This window comes from Mesoplodon mirus (genome assembly GCF_964341445.2).
Source record: "Mesoplodon mirus genome assembly, chromosome: 11".
NCBI classification, from domain to species: domain Eukaryota; kingdom Metazoa; phylum Chordata; class Mammalia; order Artiodactyla; family Ziphiidae; genus Mesoplodon; species Mesoplodon mirus.
Window position 1 is genome coordinate 39537473 of NC_138987.1, and position 17091 is coordinate 39554563.

Genomic DNA, 17091 nt, shown 5'->3' on the forward strand with positions numbered 1-17091 from the left:
TGTCATTTGGGGGCCCCAGTGATGTTCACGTTGCTGGGTGCGGTGCTGAGTCTCTGTCCTTGTCTTACTGGTCCCTCCAGCAGTATTTCTCACCGCTGCCCACTTCCTCCCCTCTGATGCACCTTCCTCCCTTGGCTTCCCAGACACCACATTGCCTGGTTCTCCTCCTCCTCCTTGGTGACCCCCCATTCTCTTTTGTAGCAGCCCCCCCAACTTCTAAATGTCACCCCAACTTGTGGCTTTGGAGGCTTCTAGCTGCGGATGACACCAAATGTGGCCTGCAGCCTGGACCTCTCCCTAAACTCACGTATCTAACTGTGTGCTGGAGACCTCCCTTATCTCACGCCATCCAACGTCCTGATCTTCTCCCCCAAAACTGTCCTCCTGCATCTACCCCATCTCAGTTAACGAAAACTCCATGTTCTAGGTACTCAGGCCCTAAACCTGGATTCCTCTCTCTGCCCGCAATCTGCATACCCCACATCCACTCCAAGAGCAAATCCCATCTGCTCCACCTTAAAAATATACCCAGAATCTGACATTTCTCACCCCACCCTCTTGTCCAAGCCAGCAGCCCCTCCACAGGCTGAGTGCAGAGGCCTCTTCTCACTCTATTCCTGCCTCCCCCAAACCCCTGTCCAAACGGCAGCCAGAGAGATGATGGCAGAACTAGGTCCAGATCACATCCCTCCACCCCACCCCCTCCAGTGGGTCCTCATTGAACTCAGAAGCCCCACCTCTGCCCTCTGACCACATCCCCTTCTCCATCAGCCAGACCCTGCCCAGCCACACTGGCCTCCCTGCTGGCTCTCGCCCCCTCCAGGGCCTTTGTTCTTGCCACTCTGCCTGGAACAGCCTTGACTACATACCTGCTCAGCTACTTCTGTCACCTCTTTCAGGTTCAAGCTTCAATGTCAGCTTCTTTGTGAGGCTTCCCTGACCTCCATTTACACCCCGATGCCTTCCCTCCTCGATTTCCCCCCCGTACACCTATCATCATCACCATGTGACCTGCTTCACATTTCCCTTAGGCATTTATTTTATTGCCAGTCCCCTGCCCTAGAATGTGAGCTCCACAGGACAGGGGGTTCCTGCTGACTTGTTCACTGCTGTGACTCCCTCCTGGAACGGTGTCTGGAACAGCAACTGGGCACCCAACAAACATGTGTGGAATGGATAAACCTGTACCCTTTCACCGCTGGTAATATTCACAATACTTTTTCTGTTTATTGGCTTTTTCATTCCAATAAGTATATTTTAAAAGGAAACTTTATATTACTGCCCTGGAGGGAGCACCACTATCACTAGCCTAGAATAGAAGGAAACAGTAAAAATGAGAATAAAGCAATGCTCTAAGGCTCTGGGGATCCCATGGCCTATCTAAGGGCTGAACCCTCTCCTGCTTTCTCCCTGTGAGGAAGTGAGATTCACAAGATATACAGAGGCAGTAAAGACAGGCCAGCACTTAGCAGAGACCTGCCCCTGGACCTAAGCAGAGAACTTAAAAAAAAAGAAAATTCCAGAATTGAGAAGGCAATGGCTTTCTTCTGGGAGCCATCCCTGGGGCTGTGCTCAGATATCCCCGGGGAATCTGCCTCCTTGCAGCTTAATTAATCTCACAACAATCCTGAGATCATGCCATCATCACCCTCATTTTACAGATGAGGAGGCTGAGGCTGAGATGGGAACTGGCCCGAACTCACAGAGCCAATATGTTAAGACGGGCAGAGACTAGAATTTGAGCCCTTGTCAGACTCTGAGGCCAAATCCCTTCTAGTCTGACCTGGCCTGGCTGTTGGGGCAGTTTCGGGGGAGGCGATAATGGGGATGGAAGCACCCAGGTGCCAGCCCTGCTCTGGCCTCAGTTTACTCAACTATAAAGTGCAGCCTGGGAAGCACAGCCTGGCCACCAGGGACTTTTGTTGAACTCTGGGAGAGAAGGGTATCCTCTTTCTTCTGTGTGGGCACTGGGTGTACTCTCTTTGTTCTGGACGGGGAGTGGGGAGTGTGTAGACCAGAGCTTTATGGTGCCTCACCACCACCAGATGAAGGGATGACCAGTCTCAGAACAAAGCCCATCCCCCAGGGAGGCCAAGACACATGCAGCAGAATTTGACATCACTGGAGCCTCTGTGTCCCTCTGGGCTTGATCTGACTGGCCCTCGGCTTCCCCATTATAAAGTTTGGTTTAACCAGATGAGCTGGATTCTTTTTCCCTGTGCAAAGAAGAATCCTAATTGATACAGTTTTCACTATAGCACTTTCTGCTCCACCTATAAGCAAGCTGGAGCCTTCTCCCATTTTAAGGAAAAGGATAAGAAAACAGAAAGCAAAGTCCCCGCTTTCACCCCATTACCTCCAGTTCTCTCCTGCCCTCAACCAGGTTTCTCCAGAGTCACCGCCACTTGTCGCTTCTGATCCTTCTCTTCCTAGGTCCCCTTGCCTGTTGTCATCTGCTTCCTGTCCCCTATTGGGAATGGTGGCTTTTGCCAGTGTCATAGTGACCTGTTTGTGGCCAAATCCCATCAATATAGGATAAACAACAGTATTGTTAAACTTTGTTAACAAAACAACAGACTGAAAGAATTGACTGTAAACTTAAAACCTTAAAAATATCAGTATTTCCAGCTTTGTTTCTGACAAGAGAGGCCCAAAAGCCACAGTAACCTTTGGTCTGCCACCCCCAAGTCTCAGGGACACCCCAGTGCCCAGACTTTGGTTTCTAAGACCTTCTTCACCAAAGGAAAACAGGGTTCCTCGGAACATTAAAAAAAAAAAATTTGGAGTGGGGGAACAGTCCAGAATGTCCTGTTGTGGCCAGGAAGTAAGGCCACTCTCAGAAATACTAGGAAAGCAGGGGAAAGATGATGGAACAATCAAAAGTCTCCCCCAGTGCTAGCCAACCCATAACAATACAGGCATCAAAAGTTGTTAATGGAAATATAGTTAATCTGAATAAATACACTCTGTGAAAAGCCATGGCTATAATGATACTCAAAAGTGAAACGTTACCATAATGCCTTCAGAGAGGGTGGTAGTATAAGAAAGATGGCTGCCATATGACTTGTTTGAATTTTTATGGAACTTATTAAGTTGGGATGTGTTAGTCTGTGTATCTATCTTGTTTCTTTTATTGGTGTTAACTAATTAGAGAGACAAGTTTGCTTTATCTGTGTAATCAGAAAAGAGTAAACTCAGAGCCCTGGGCTGGAGGCCGGGGGGTGGGGGCAGGCAGAAACTGCACCATGAAAGGAAAGGCTGACTTGTGGTGGTCTCACAGGACCACCGGGTTGATGAGGCTCCTTCAGGTACGCAGTGTGGGGTCACCCTCAGCTGTCCAGGAGAAGGAGGGTTCACAGAAAATGTCCACAATGATTAATTAGCCAAGTGTCACCCCAGGAGAGACAGTCAAGCCCTGTGTCCTAGCCAAGGACCAAGGTCAAACATCCAGATGCAGTGACCTCAGCTTATCTTGGGAGATTATCACAAACATGAGAGGGTATCCAAATTCCATCCACAAAGCCCTGGGGAGAAACCACAACAAATACAGCAAAATCCCTAGGAAGAAATAAAAGCCAAGTTGGAAGTGATGCTCACTGTCTTGACATTTTACAAGAGTTTTAAGTATAAATGTTATGACAGTGTTGTTCTCGGATGTAGCCATAAGAAATCTGTAATTGCAGTTTAAATTGACAGGGATTTACTTATTCAAGTTTGTAATCAAGGTTGGAATGCTCAAGAAAAATTGGATTTTTAAGTTTTATTTATGAGGTAGAAGAGCTTTCGGGTCCACATAGTTCTAGGGACTGAGATGTCTTGATAGCAACAGTTCTGTCAGCAAATGCAGCGGGTGGTTTATAGGCTGCCTCTCTGATTCTCCTGGTGGCATCTGACAGTTGACCATGAACTCTCTGTGCCCTTGGCCTCGTGACCCTCTGACTGGTCATCCTCTAGTGGACCCTTCCTTCTCAACCCACCCGTGCCGCACACAGGAGTCCTCAGGCCCTTTGCCAGCCCCCTCTCTCCTTGCCGTGCACATTCCCCATGTGTCTCCTGTACCTGTGGCCTGGCCTCCATTCCACCCTGACCTCCTTCCAAAGCCGAAACCTTGTCCAGCCCGCGGAGGGGTTGCAGGAGTCCAGAGCTACCATCTGCTCAGCCTCCTGAAATGGCAGCATCAACTCTCCTGGGCCCTCATCTCTCCCACTCCCCCACCCAATCAACCACCAAGTCCTGCCAATTTCACCTTCTCACTCTCTTGAACACGCCTTCTCCTTTCTGTCCCCTTACAGCAGCCCTCAGCTAGCCATCAATCCATCACTCGGTACTTTCTGAGAACTCACAATGTTAAGGTCCTAGAAATACAAGGCGGACCAGGGCCTGCCATTTGGAGCCTAAGCCAGCACTTCTCAAGCTTTACTGTGCACACCAGTCCCGGGGGACTGGTTAAAATGCAGATTTTGATGCTACAGGTCTGAGCTGGGGCCTGTGACTCTGCATTTCTAAGAGGCTCCCAGGTGCTGCTGCTGCTGCTGGTGGTCCCAGGCCCACTCTTTGAGTACCAAAGTCCTAGATTACACAAGGGGTTTGAGTCTTGCCAAACAGAATGGGCAGAGGCCATGGAGGGGCCAGGAAGGAGGGGTCTTTTGACCCAAATGATGTTAAGTCCTTCTCCAGGGCCAATGCAATAGACTCTGGTTTCTTTCATCAAATCATTTTCCCTAGGACAGGGCTCTTCTGCTATTCTTGGCTGGATCAGGGAATTTCCCATGATGCCTAGTGAGCCTCTTGCCTCCTGAGCTTGGTAATTAAGATGCGCAAGGCTTTCACCCCGTCTCTGGAGAAAAAAAACAACACTGCCTTCAACCCCTTCCTCTCTCATTGCATCCACCCCCGCCTCTGAAAGGGCTTTTGCCTGGCCGGCCCTGTGCTCCTCCACCAGCAGTTCCTGAATGGTCCCCTGCTTCTAAGATACCTCGTCTAATTTTTCTTTCGGAACTTCCCGAAGCTCCCAGGGCTAAGGATGAGGTCCAGCTCTTTTACATTGCCCTCCAGAGGCCACCTGTCTGGACTTCTCCACTGCCTTCCGGCCCAGGACTCACAGGTTTGCTCCAACCAAGTAGAAACATCCTTTCCCTCTTGCTTCTCTGGTCTCCTCCTGCTGGTCCTCAGCCTAAGAATGTCCTTTCCAACTCCTTGACTGACCCTCTAACTTCTTAACAGGATTGTACAGTGTTTACATTTATTTAATTTCTGTGCAAGCTTAGGAAGAACATATTATTTTCACCATTTTGTAGGTGACAAATCTGAGGCTCAGAGAGGCTTGGTCACTTACCTCAGGTCACAAAACCAAGAAGGCACTGGGTGGAGATTAGAGCTAAGCCTTTCACTCTATCCTTCTGTTGGGTCACCAGAGTTTTGCTTGTATTTGGCATTTCCTTGTGAGCCATACTTTGATGGAGGGATATCCACGGTGTGATGTGAGCCCGGAGGAGGCTCATCCACCTGCTATGAGCTTGAGCTGACTCACGTCAGCTGGAGAGAGCCGATGGTGGCCATCTCTTCCCAACTCATGTTCAGTGACATCACATTGGTAGCATGAAATTGGCTATGCTGGGAGTATTTACGCCATGGAAGTTGACAAATGCTACAAATCAGGGCTTCCTTCCTGCAAAACAAGTGGTTAAACATTAGCCAGCACACCATTGCAGCTCACCCAATTCTGGGAGGTAGAGACAGCCTCCTGGAGAAGATGACTTCTGAGCTGAGCCTGGCAGGATGGGTCGGGGGTGGGCAGGTGGACAAGTGTTGCCTTCACCTGGAACATTCCACCTGTCTGCTTAAGTCTCACAAAAAGTGAGCAAGGCACTTGGTCTATCCTAGAAAGGAAGCAAATGGTTTAGAAGAGAAGAATGCTAGGAGCGCAGAAGGGATTCTAGTTGGAGGACAGAGCAGGTACAAGGGTCACCTGACCTTGTGTTGTCACCTGGGAGAAACAGAGTTTACCCTGCATACACTTGGAGACCAGTGGTGGTTTGCGTGCAAGAGAGGGACACAGTGAACATTTGGGGGGAAGATCTCCCTGCTAGCAGTGGGAAGGAATAGAGGATGGCCGAGAGGGCCCGATGAGGAGGCCACTGAGACAACCCACGGAAGAGATGCCGAGGGCTCTAAGACAGCTGCCGGGGGCCTGGCTGTGGGTGAACCAGCCAGCTGCAAACTCCATGAGACCCTGGCTGACAGGTACTGTGGGGTGGGGAGAGAGGCAAGCGTCTAGTAGGAAGCTTAGATTTCTGGCTTGGGCACCTGGATGCCAGTCACTTGAGACAGGAAACCTGGGCTGTGGGTTAGTTGTGGGGGAAAAGATGGTGAATTCAAGTTACGTATGTGTGATATGCATTTGAGGCACCTGTGCCATCCAGGTGGGCGGTCAAAGGCAGACGGGCATTGGAGCTAGATCTCCAAACACAGATCTGAGCTGGAGATACACAGTTGGAGGTCACTGGCTCAGAGTGATGGACACCTGGACAGAGCTCTGAGGGGCACCAGTGTTCAAAAACCCATCAGGAGACTCGCCAGATGCCCACTATCAGGGTGGTGGGTTTTTTTTCTCTTAAAAATAATGAGAGGGCTTCCCTGGTGGCGCAGTGGGTGAGAGTCCGCCTGCCGATGCAGGGGACACGGGTTCGTTCTCCGGTCTGGGAAGATCCCACATACCGCGGAGCGGCTGGGTCCGTGCGCCATGGCCGCTGAGCCTGCGCATCCGGAGCCTGTGCTCCGCAACGGGAGAGGCCACAGCAGTGAGAAGCCCGCGTACCGCCAAAAAAAAAAAAAAAATGAGAACTTCCAGTTTCCGGTCCAGCACGTAAAGAACTTGAAAGTCATCACTTCCATTCTCCCAACAAGAAAAAAACCTGAACAAACTGAAAATCAATAACTCTTCTCAGATCCCTCAGAGAACTGAGGTCACAGGGCAAATCAGTGGCCTGAAAACTGGAGCGAGAGGTGGACGCAGAGCAGAAGCCCACAGCTAGAGCCAGCACTGGCAGGACACTTATACGGCGGGTGACAATTGCTGGGGACTCCAGCGTAGATTAGCCTGAGAGTTAAAAACATAGGGGGGCTTCCCTGGTGGCGCAGTGGTTGAGAGTCCGCCTGCTGATGCAGGGGACGCGGGTTCGTGCCCCAGTCTGGGAAGATCCCACATGCCGCGGAGCGGCTGGGCCCGTGAGCCATGGCTGCTGAGCCTGCGCATCTGGAGCCTGTGCTCCACAACGGGAGAGGCCACAACAGTGAGAGGCCCGCATAACGCAAAACAAAACAATACTAAACAAAACAAAAAAAACATAAGGGGATCCCAAACTTTCACGCCTTGGGCAGGGAGAGGGGAAACCAATTATTTGGAAATACATCATGAGCATTCTGTTCTCTGTAATGTAAGGGCAATAAAAATTGTTCTCTACCAGCTCAGGGTTTCCAGCTGGGACTGACATAAAAGAGATTAACAGCAGAAAAGCATACGGACTTTATTTAACTATAAGTGGGAGCCCTGACAACAAAAACAAAGACCCAGAGAAGTGACTGAGACCCAAGTGAATTAACAGTTAGGGTTAGCTGGGACTTCCCTGGTGGCCCAGTGGTTAAGAATCCACCTGCCAATGCAGGGGACACAGGTTCGATCCCTGGTCCGGGAAGATCCCACATGCCATGGAGCAACTAAACCCGTGCGCCACAACTACTGAGTTTGTGCTCTAGAGCCCGCGAGTCACAACTACTGAGCCCGTGTGCCACAACTACTGAAGCCCGCGTGCCTAGAGCCCATGCTCCGCAACAAGAGAAGCCGCCGCAACGAGAAGCCCGCGCGCCGCAACGCAGCCAAAACCATAAATAAATTAATAAGTTAATTAAAAAAAACAGTTGGGGTTAGCAGTTGTGGACAAGTAACTAAATTACATGGGAGGTCTATAGGTAAATAAGAGTTATTGAAACAAAGCCTGTTTGTATAGATTTCTCTTGGCCTTACCTCCCTGCCTCTGGTGACAGGAATGTTATTTCCTCCTAGTACAGAGAGGGCACCTTTCACGTGGAAATTTTATCTCCTGCTTTCAGAAAGAAAAGGAAAGTCAGAGTGTGCCCTTCATCCCTATGCTGTTTCTCAAGTGCTTTGAAGTCAAAATAACGTGCCACAGTGGCATGTTTGGGGGGATGTCCTGAATCCCTTCGGTTACAAGGCCAGCCCTTAAGGGAAGGGACTTTCCTAGCGCCTTATCCCACCTGGGAAAGGGAAATTAGTCAATTCCATCCACTCTGGCTTTCTGATCCTACATAGGGAAGAAAAAAAAGGCTAATAAGCTCCTCTGAAATTCACAGCCCGGGGACTCTGGCCCACTGAAAAAAATGAGAGCAGACTTCCCTGGTGGCGCAGTGGTTACCAATCCACCTGCCAATGCAGGGGACACAGGTTCGACCCCTGGTCCGGGAAGATCCCACATGCTGCGGAGCAACTAAGCTCATGTGCCACAACTACTGAAGCCCATGCTCCACAACAAGAGAAGCCACCGCAATAAGAAGCCTGCGTACTGCAAACGAAGAGTAGCCCCCTCTCACCGCAACTAGAGAAAGCCTGCGTGCAGCCCAACACAGCCATGAATAAATAAATAAATAAATAAATATATTGAAAAAGAAAACAATGACAGCAACCATGAAGATTAATTATAAGATTATAGAATGTTTCTCCTTCATAACCTTCCAAAACGGAAAGCACCAGGCCCAGATCGTTTCACTGGTGGATTCTACCAAACATTTGAAGAAGAAATGACACAGAAGCAAAGGAGACACTTTCCTAACATTCTATGAGGTCAGCATTACCCTAATACCAAAACCAGATGAAGACATTATAAGAAAGGGCAACTATACAGTTCATACAGCTCAATATCAAAAAAACCAAACAACCCAATCAAAAAAATGGGCAGAAGACCTAACTAGACATTTCTCCAAAGAAGACATACAAATGGCCAACAGGCACATGAAAAGATGCTCAACATTACTAATTATTAGAGAAATGCAAATCAAAACTACAGTGAGGTACCACCTCACACTGGTCAGGATGGCCATCATTTAAAAGACTACAAATAGGGCTTCCCTGGTGGCGCAGTGGTTGAGAGTCCGCCTGCCGATGCAGGGGATGTGGGTTCGTGCCCCGGTCCGGGAAGATCCCACATGCCGCAGAGCGGCTGGGCCCGTGAGCCATGGTCGCTGAGCCTGCGTGTCTGGAGCCTGTGCTCCGCAACGGGAGAAGCCACAACAGTGAGAGGCCCGTGCACCGCAAAAAAAAAAAAAAAAAAAAAAATCAGTTATTATAATCCATTACATCAATAGACTAAAGAAGAATTATACAATCACATCAGTAGATTCAGAGACAGCATTTCACAAAATCCAACGCCCTCTAGCATAGACAGAAACTTCCTCATTTTTTTTTTTTTTTTTTTGTGGCACCGAGTGACTTGCTGGATCTTAGTTCTCCTTGGCAGTGAAAGCGCAGAGTCCTAACCACTGCACTACCAGGGAATTCCCAGGAACTTCCTCATCTTGATAAAGACCATCTACTATCTGCGAAATTCTCTGTAAACTTAAAACTGCTCCAAAAAAGAAAATCTCTTAATTTAAAAATACTATAAAAAACAAAACAAAAAATATATAGTGATTTACTGGGGTAGGTATTATTTGCATATAGTACAAAATGCAAAAAGGGTGGAGAGGAAAACTGAGTCTCCTTCCCACCCTGATTCCCAGCTACCAAATTTCCCTCTCCAGAGGCAACTGCTATTAGCAGATTCTCTGTATTCTTCTAGAGATATTCTTTGCATATGCAAGCATATCTACCCTTAAAATGCACACACACACACACGGACGCACTGTTCTGCACCTTCCGTTTTCTCTTAACAACGTACCTTGGAGGATTTTCCACAGCACAGCAAGCAGCCAGGTTCTCAACCAGGTTCACTGAGAGATTTGAGATTTAAGGCCTACAGAAAATGATGTGGAGGGCTATTTTCTCAATGGTCCCAATGATGGGACGTAGCTGATATCTTTCTGGTTGCACAGGAAAGAAGCTACTTCATTGTCATAGTTCTATGGACTGGGCAAGACAGCTGACTCTTTTCTCTTGCTGCTTCGTGTCTCTTGCCATGGCTGTGTTATGGTTATTTAAATGGTCCCCTCTTTCTGGACACCCTTTTAATCTTTTTTTTTCCTTTTCTGTTCTTTTTTTCCCCAAGGGGGAGTGGCTGTTACAAACAGTGCTGTAATTAAAATGTTTGTGTCTATTAAATCAGACTGGGTTCACATCCTACCTCAGTTCTGTTCCAGCTGTGTGATCTTAGATATGTTCTGTAATTTCTCTGTGCCTTGATTTATTTTCTTTCATTCTTTCTGGTTTGTTAACATAAACAAGTCCTGTCATTTAATATGTATAGAGCATTGCTTTATCCTATATCCCAAAAGTTCTGACATATGCTTTTACTATTTTCTTCTCTAAATGTTCTGCAGTTTGAATTTTGATTTCCTTTTTTCCCCCAAGTATTGTTTAAAATTTTCTGAGTGATAGGACCTTTGAGGAATTTGTTTATTTTACTGTCTGTTATGGGCTGAATTGTGTTCCCCTGCAAAGTTCATAGGCTGAAGTCCTAACACAGTACCCTCCCACAGTACCTTAGAATGTGACGGCATGTGGAGATAGGGTCTTCAAAATTATTTTTTCTATTTTTTGGCCGCATGGCTCAGCATGCAGGATCTTAGTTCCCCCACCAGGGATGGAACCCGTGCCCCTTGCAGTGGAAGCTCAGTGTCTTAACCACTGGATGGTCAGGGAAGTCCGGAGACAGGGTCCTTAAAGGGGTTATAAAGGATTCTTAACCACTGCACCACCAGGGAAGTCCCTGGATGACCTGCTTTTAGGTAGAAAGGGGAGGGCAGAGAGCCCTTCCTGTATCTTCTGTTCCTCAGGTACCTTCAACTCAGAGTAATCGATGTTCCAGAGCGGTGTATTTGGGGGTAGCATGTTCTGAACCCCTTCAAATCCAAATCTTGGGGAAGGCAGAAATGCCCCAAAACTGGGGCTCAAATGCCACCCCTCCCCGCCCCCGCCAGAAGAAGAGGGCTCTCCCCCCACCCCCCGTCCTGATCTCTCCTAGGGACCAGCTTCTTCCATGGGATCAGAAACGGCTCTGCCAAAGGCTTCCAAGTTCCACCCTGGGGAACGTGACATTCTCATCCTCGGCTCCAGTTTGCAAAATCCCGGATCTGGGTTCTGACTGGTCCTCTCGGCCCACTGCCTGTGGTTTGGACACTCCATGGCTGGTCAGCATGTTCTCTCCCTCTGGGAGGACCCTCCCCTCAGTGGCCATCTGGTGTGGCAGGAAATTGAAAACCTGTGAGGGTCTGGGGCGGGGGACACTCAGATGCGGCTGGGGCCAGAGTGCCCTCAGTCCCGGGCTGCTGACCGACCACTCAGAGGACGGATGCTTCATTTTCGGTTATGTCAGTGCTTCCAGGGAGCTCCACCTGTGCCCACCTGACCTGCCCCCTCTCACCTCCCCTACTAGGGCCCCCAAGGGATTGGAGGGAACATCTGGGGCCCCCTGACTGATATCTACCCCCAGAGACTGGGGTTATAGCCCCTGCTGGGGTGGGGGTAGGCATTTGGAGCCAGGCTCAGGCTCGGCCCTGGGGATGGGCCTGGCGGGAGACCCACCTGGTCTCCCCCTCTTGGAGCCTTTGTTCTTTCTGTCATTTGGTCTTTGTTTGCCCCCAGTTTCCTAGGAAATTTGCCTGAGGGAGATTCCCTCTGGTCTCAGCTAAACCAAGAAGACAACACTCTGGTCTGCGTTCATCCCTCAGGTTTGTCAGGCTGGGGCCTGGGAGCATCCCTGGAGATTGGGTTTGGGAGTGCAGGGGAGTGTGAGAGGGAGGGAGAGAGATGCGGGGGGAAAGAGAGGATGAAAGAGTGATGAAAAGATACAGAGAGAGGACCAGAGATGGGGCAGAGAGGGAAAGGGCCGTGAGGGAGGACGGAGGCCAGGCCCAGAGGGAGGGAGAGGCCTTGGGAGGGAGCCCTAGAGGCCGACCCCCTGCCCCCCCCACATTCCATCCCTAGGGACCTGAGGTCAGTCTCAGCTCCAAGCAGGTTGAGGCCTTTTGCCGCCTGGGCCAGAGGCTGAGAGCCCTGGGGGCCCCCTTTGATCCCAGAGCCTGGAGAGAAGGGAGTTGAGAGCTGCCGCTTGGGCCTTGGGCCTCCCGGGATGGACACGTTTGGGAGCCATGCTTCCAGGGTATCGCCACGAACAGTGGGAACGCTGCTGCTGGACTGAGCCAGGCCACACGCCACATCGGCCATGACCACTCTGGCCCTGGGCACTGGTTACGGGCCTGGGGCTCCCTCAGTGCGACCAGACCCTCAGAGGCTACTGGGGGTAAGGCTGTGGCCACACTCCTACTGGCACAGGTATTTCCAGCAGCAGACCCTCTCATTCATTCAGCAGACCCTCTTGGAACACCCTCGGAGCAGGATCTGTGCTGCCGGCTGGGGACCTGGCCGCCCCGGGAGGCTCACGCCTTAGCGAGGGGGACAGGCCAGTCGACAGGGCAGCACAGTGTGTCCAGGGGCCACAGGAGCCCAGCAGAGGCTTCCACCCCAGCGAGGCACATTGGAGAGGCTTCCTGGTGAGAAAGAAGAGAGGAAAATTTGGCTGGAAAAGGCGTTGCAGGCAGGGAGACAGCCTAAGCAAAGGCCCAGTGGTGGAAGGACATGAGCCCGCTGTGGTCTAACCTGTTTTTATATTTCTAAACATTTGAATCTTGGTTCTATAGTCTAAGTCTGATATCGACTACCTGTAGTCTTCGGTGTGGGGGGAATTATGGCTACTTTCCTCATGTGTTATTTCATCTCTCAGAGCCTGTGTGTGTGTGTGTGTTTTGTAAATTCATATGTTGTTGAACTTAATCTGGAAATCCAGAGAGCTAGAATTGGGGACGTTTCCCTCCAAAGAGGATTTGTACTTGCCCGTGCCAGGAGCCAGCCCCAGGCCTTGTGAGCCAAGGCCACAACCAGGCTCAGAGCAGGGCAAGCACAGCGGAGGGGAACTGAGACAACCCAGCAGCGCTGAGAGGAGGGAACAGAGGAAGGGGTCACATCTCCCTCAGGCCCACGTGGGATGAAAGAAAAACTAAACTCGTTAGAGCCACATAAAGCTGGGATCTTCAAAGGGCACTAAAGTCCCAGGTTAGTGATGATCCAGGAACCTGGCTCCTGGCACGGGCAAGTACAAATCCTCTTTGGAGGGAAACGTCCCCAATTCAAGCTCTCTGGATTTCCAGATTAAGTTCAACAACATATGAATTTACCACACACACACACACACACACACACACACACACACACACACACAGGCTCTGAGAGATGAAATAACACATGAGGAAAGTAGCCATAATTCCCCCCACACCGAAGACTACAGGTAGTCGATATCAGACTTAGACTATAAAACCAAGTTTCAGATGTTTAGAAATATAAAAGATGGGGTAAAAATAGTGAGCAGGGAACAAGAGACCATCCAAAGCGGTCAAACTGATTTAAAATGAAACCAAATAGAACGTGTAGACATTAAAAATACAATTTTAAAAAATTAAATTCTCAACCAAGAGGGGCTTAAACAGTACATTAGACACACAGAAGACTTAGCTGGAGGGTATAGCTGGAAGAGAGATATAAAACATTACTCAGAACACAGCACAGAGAGACCAGGAGACGGAAGTAAGAAGACATAGCCCATCTAACCTGAGTCCCAGAGGGCGGGGGCTGGGGTGTGTGTGTGGGAAAAGAAGAGATAATGGCTGAGAATTTTCCAGAAATGGTGCAACTCATGAATCTACAAATATAGGAATCACAACATATATTAAGCAGAATAAATAAAAATAATCTAAACCTAGGTATGTTTTTGATGCCGAAAGCACAGCTTCTCTGTACACCGGTGCAGAACTGAATCTCGGAGACAGAGTTTTTGGTGAAGTAGAAAAGGATAGCTTTATTGCTTTGCCAGGCAAAGGGGGCCACAGCGGGCTCCTGTCCTTGGAAACTATGTGTCCCAAGCCAGGCGAGTCTGGTGAGGAGTTTTACAGCAACAGTTCAAGGGTGGGGTTGCTGATAACATTAGGGTGTGTGTAGGGCTTCTCTTCCTTTGATCTCACCCCAGGTAATCCTTTTTTTTTAAACCTTAGTTTGGCTGTTCTGCATGCAGGAACTTAGTTCCCCGAAGAGTGACCAGACCTGAGCCCCGGAGTCTTAACCACTTAACCACCAGGTCATCCTCAGGAAGTCTTCTCTGGTCCCTTTAATCTCACCTCAGGTGGTTTCTTGGCTGCTCCTCCCTTAATTGGCAACTGTTTGAATCTGCTCTTTGGAACTCAGGGTAAGTCCTGGAGGCTGGAATCTTGCCTACAAGAAATGGGGGAGCTTCCCTGGTGGCGCAGTGGTTGAGAGTCCACCTGCTGATGCAGGGGACGCGGGTTCGTGCCCCGGTCCGGGAAGATCCCACATGCCGCAGAGCGGCTGGGCCCGTGAGCCATGGCCACTGAGCCTGCGCGTCCAGAGCCTGTGCTCTGCAACGAGAGAGGCCACAGCAGTGAGAGGCCCACGTACCGCAAAAAAAAAAAAAAAAAAAAAAAAAAAGAAATGGGGGACAAAAAAGGCCTCCGTTCCTGGGAGCCCCACAGGGTCCCATTCGATTTCATTTTCACAAAACTGCCAAGTTCAGACACCTCCTCTGAGCTCCCGTGGCCCCTGCACACACCGTACCGCTGCCGCGGTCAAAGTCAGCTTCCCTGGCTTCACAGCTGGGCAGGATGCGGGCTCATAGGCTTTCGGGGACTTGCCACTCTGCTGCTCCCCCAGCCCCTTCCTCTCCTGAGAGCTGCTCCTCCACCCTCCCCAGCCTCGTGGGCCAGGTGGCTGGCCCTCACCACCCCCCGAGCCAGGTTGGGGTGCCCCTGCATCACCGCCCGGTCGCCAGGCCTGGCTGGGCCCGTTCCTGCAGGCTCTCTGTCCTCAGCCTCAGGATGCCTGGGTCAGCCACTGAGCCTGTGTGGTCCTGGCTAAGCCCCTGGCCTTCTCTGGGCCTCAGCTTTTTCCTCTTGAAGATGGAATGAGGATCCCTGCCCCAGCAGCAGGAAAAGCCATGGCCGCGCAGGGTGCAGCTTACCCTGGAGTGAGGTTTGGATTCTTCCGTGGGTGAGGGTCCTGAGCCCTCCTGTGGGGCTTAAAACATCTCCCTTCTTACCCTGTGCTCTCCTGAGTTCTCGTAGGCTGGGGCTTGGCTGTGGGAAGAATGTCTGGCCTGCGTTTCCTTCCAGTGTCCACCGGGCCCCCCCCTCCCTGTGGGACCTTGGGTGAAACACGTCATCTCTCTGAAGCAGAAATAAGCATAATTACTGCTGCACAGCACATTCTCGGTGTGGACGGGAACACCTGCTCACAGCAGGAACTCAGCACGAGGTAGAGCTTGTATTGCTTCTCTGCTTCCTTAGAGTGTGTACCTCGTAGTAATTGTTCTTAACAAGATGGGATCATCTTGTAAAGCTCAGATGCTGCCTGATTGCACCTGAGGGCTGCCCAAGTGTCCCTGCAACTGTTATTTCCAGGTCCCCTGTGTGTGTGGAGGTGGCATCGGGACCAAGCATGATGGTGAGCGTCCTGGGCACCGAAGGTCCTGGCCACCCCCCACCCCCCTTTTTGGGATGACGGGTGTGTCCCCAGCATGTCCCATCTTGCTGGGTGGTTTCTCCAGGTGCCCAACTGCCCCTGTCAAAGGCTAGGCATAGATCCAGCCAGGCCTCTCGTCACCCTGAGTGTAGGCCCATGGTTGGCCAATGACCAATGGCCTCAGCCTGGGCCCAGGTCCTTCATCACTACTGTTGATGAAAAATTAATCAATAGTCGATCTACGACAGAAATGGAAAATTTTATTCGAGCCAACCTGAGGATTATAACCCAGGAGACAGTCCTTCAGAAAGCTCTGAGGACTGTTCTGCCCATGAGAGGTCAAGGCACAGTGATGTAAATGTTTGAGACAAAGGGTTATACGTCAAACGACATGTTATTGACAGTTTACACAATCCAGATCTACGTGTGGAAAGCAAGTCATAGGTCGTTGCGGCCTCTTACAAGATTAAAGAAGGTTATCTCCTAAGGAGTTTTGACCTTTGGTGAGATTAAGAAGGAATGTTTTCTCCTAAGAAGGTCTGATTAATGCAAACACACAATATACAGGAAAGGGGAGGGAGGAGGCCCAAACAGACAAAGAAAAGGTTTATATTTAAACTTTTCTCATCTTGCTGTAATACAGGAACTTCATTTCATCATTATAAACTACAACCCCGTGGGTTCTGCTTTCCCATCAGCCAGAGCTCTGGCTGCCCATCCACTGAGCACCCACTGCGGGGGGGCTGGCTCGGCTCCAGGGCCTTCTGGGCCTCTGTTCACCAAACAAAAGGCAAAATCAAGAACACACACGGGGAGGGAGCGTGGTGACCAGGTCGCTTCGCCCTCCCCGAGCCTTGTGAGGTGGGACCGGAGGAAGAGAAAGGGGACTGCAGCCAGCAAGGGGCCGGCAGCCGGGGCTGAGTTGGGCTTTGGAGCTGGGCCCCAGGACCCCAGGGCTCTGAGAAAGCCAAGAGCCAGGCCTTCTTCTTAACCTTCTTCCTTAGGCAGTGGGCCCAGACACAGCAGGATCAAGGCAAGGTCCCCCACGACCAACATTTCACTATAAAAATTGCTCCCGTGGAGGTGAGGCCTCCCAAAGGGCGAGGCCAGGGTGAGTGGAGAGTGAGGGCCCCGCCAGCTGTGCACGCCCGCTGGCCCCCATCCTGCAGCCCGAGCTCAGAACCCGGTTAGTCTTTGTGGGGGCCTGAGGCTGGGCCCACAGCTCCACGGGGCCCTGGCTGTCTCACAAGTCGGCAGGATTAGGCTGCCCCTGGGTAGGATCTAACTTTCTCTCTCTGACTACCCCGCTTTAAGCTGCTTAGACCTGTTATTTGTAGTAA